Consider the following 3,317-nt stretch of genomic DNA (forward strand, 5'->3'; position numbering starts at 1 on the left):
TCCGCCTAGGATTGAATCTTCCCCCACCACAAGACTTTAATTTTTTTTTATTCAAATAAAGAAATTCAGAGTGTTAGTAATCAATAAGGCAAATTGTCTTTGATCATTTGTTCGCACACTAAGACCTGACCTTACGCATAATAAATTAGTATTTCTGTGCGCATGTTAGAGATGAAAATCACGCACGCTTTTTAAAGTATTGGCGTACCGTTAATGGTGTATGCATTCACGCATGTTAATACAACTGGTCACGCACATTAATATTTTCATGGACAGACATTATAATATAGTGTTAAATATCAGTCGCGCACATTGAAATATTAACATACGCATTTTATATAATTTTTTGGTGCACATATTATTATTTTTGGAAGGATAATATTTGATTATATCATTAACTGTATACAACACCAATTATAGGTAAGTTAAAGATGGAAAGAATATATTATTTATTTTATAAAATGGGGTAACACTGTATTTTTCAAATTATTCAATTTAACCTAGTTATTCGCCTATAAAAGGGGAGGAACACTCGTCAAGAAAGCATACGTCGTAATGGCACTGTTTGAGTCTTTCACTCCATTACCACAACCACCATCAATCCTTCATCGTCGTATTATGTACATTCTTTACAGTGTGTACCCTCCTCATCATATTCGCCCTCCTTCTCCTTTGTGTTTTCGTTGTAATTGATTTCAATAACAACACATTCTAAACCTGAAATCAAACATCACTTAATACAAACTTCTATCCTGAGATCGATGGAAGTTTGGGATGGTCTCTGCCACCTATTCCAGTTTGAAAGACGTGGTCTGCCCGCCCATTCAGAGCAGATCCAAGAAACTTACAAGCTCGCAGAGGACATGAACGTGGTGTTTTTTTTTAATGTTTTTTTTTTTTTGTGTTTTTGATTAAGAACGGGGATAATATTGTATCTTGGCAGTTTGCGCATGTTAGATGTTATGTAACGCATGTATTTTCATTGGATAAATTTATTAATAAAGTAAAGTCTTAATACACAAGCCAACTCGCAAATTGTTTATTTGTTACGCATATTAAGCGTTAATGTTCCGCCAATTAAATATATACACATATATATTTTATATTTTATATTATTTCTTTATTTTTCGTATGCACAATATAATATTTATATACGCATGTTATACAATTCAACGCATATAAAGAGTTTAATATAGGCATATTGTCTTCTTTTTTTTAACGCAGATAATGTTTAATGTTGCGCAAGTTTTATGGTTTGTTAACGCATTTTTTATTTTCATTGGATCTAAGTAAGTTAGCATACAGTATAATGCATACTTTGTTTGAAAAACACGAATAATAAAGTATAAAAGTGCGCATATTAACGAATAAATTGACAAATATGCTTTTAAGATCACCCCAAAGCAAACTGTAATATTAATAGACACATTTTAATTTTTTTTTCTCAAAATATATGTTAAGTTATACATAAAGAACACGCATGTTAAGTGCATATGTAACGCATATTAGGGCAATAAGTCCCGTCAAAGGTGTTCCCATAATGGGAATCTTTTAAAGTTGTCTAGTCATTCAATCTTTAAAAAACGTACCCATTGTTTTTTTTTAATCTTTATTTTTATTTCGTCCAAGTCAACGAGTATATAATGTCTCGCACATTAAGTAGGAAAGACACGCACAATAACATTTTAACGTGCGAATTTTAAAAATATAATGCTGCACATGTTAAGTAATACGTGCATACGCCATACAATAATGGAAACGTATTTAAAAAATAGAAAAAAAAATATTTCAATATGTGAAATAATATAAATTGAAAACGGAAAAAAAAAAATATTTGAATAATAATACCCTTTATTATAATAGGAAACGGATTCTTCAATGGGTGCGTGTTATTAGGCTTCGTATAAGCAATCCACCTGTTAATAACCGTACGCATTCAAGTTATTCGCCTATAAGAGTGGAGTATCTCATTACCATACTGAATATATATATTGAAACGAGTATATAATCTCTCTCGCACATCAAGTATGAAAGACACGCACAATAGCGTGTTAACGTGCGCATTTTAAAATATATTGATGCACATGTTAAGTAATACATGCATACGCCATATTACAATGGAAAGTTATTTAAAAATGGAACAAAAATATTTCAATATGCGAAATAATATAAATTGAAAACAGAAAAAAATAAAAATAAAAATTTATTTGAATAATAATACCCTTTATATAATAGGAAACGGATTCTTCAATGGGTGCGTGTTATTAGGCTTCGGATAAGCAATCACTCGTTAATAAACGTACGCATTCAAGTTATTCGCCTATAATAGTGGAGTATCTCATTACCATACTGTATATATATTGAAATGTTGTAATTTGAGTTTTACAGAGCATTCATAACGATGTTTACATATTATCATCTTACTCGCCCTCCTTCTATTTGTTTGTCAATGTAGTTGATAACAATAGCAACTTTATTCTAAACATCCCATGTATCAAATACAAAATACCACAAACCCGGAAGTTTATACGAGGAGTTACAGGAGATATGAGCGAAGCAGACGTTCTTCGTGCAGAGCACATGTTTTAGTTGTTTTCATCTAAAACAGCACATTCTAAGCCTGAGAAGATTTTCTTCTGTGGAGCTAAACGCTAACTGATTTGGATGTGTTGGATCGGTTAAATTTTAGCTTCACAAATGTCGATCTTTTCAGGTTTAGAATGTGTCGCCCAGACATACGGCAGGATCCTCTAATCCTTTTGTAGATATATCTTTTGGTACCTTAATGCAGGCTTATCCAAAAGAAATATCTTCAAAAGGTATAGATGGATCCTGTCGTTTGCCTGGGGTTTTTTTTTTTTTTTCTTTTTGTCTGTTATTTAAAATAAGCTCTCATGGCTTCTTTATATTGTGTTTGGTGGTTGATAATAAGTGGATGTTTCCTTTATTATTGATCTTGTTGTTGTTATTATTAATATTATTATATTTGTTGAAGTAGCAGTTCAAAGTGTAAGTTATTGCAATGAATAATAAATTCCATTGCAATTTATTCATTTTGGTCAATTGGTTATTTTTCATATTGGGTAAATAAACATGCAAATCCGAGTACCTTTAGACAAAATTCAACAACGCACATTAAGATCAAATGCTACGCATATTAATATCTCCGGAAAAAAACACCAGACGTACGTCTTATTTAAAGTTCATTATGTTACTGTATTGCGCATGTTAAGTTTTTTTGTATTTCCAACGGACTAAACTTTTAAAACATAAACCAACGCACATTATATTGCAGTATTACGCATCCTAAGCGTTCT

The sequence above is a fragment of the Ipomoea nil genome, unplaced genomic scaffold (assembly GCF_001879475.1).
Source record: "Ipomoea nil cultivar Tokyo-kokei standard unplaced genomic scaffold, Asagao_1.1 scaffold3322, whole genome shotgun sequence".
Lineage (NCBI taxonomy): Eukaryota > Viridiplantae > Streptophyta > Magnoliopsida > Solanales > Convolvulaceae > Ipomoea > Ipomoea nil.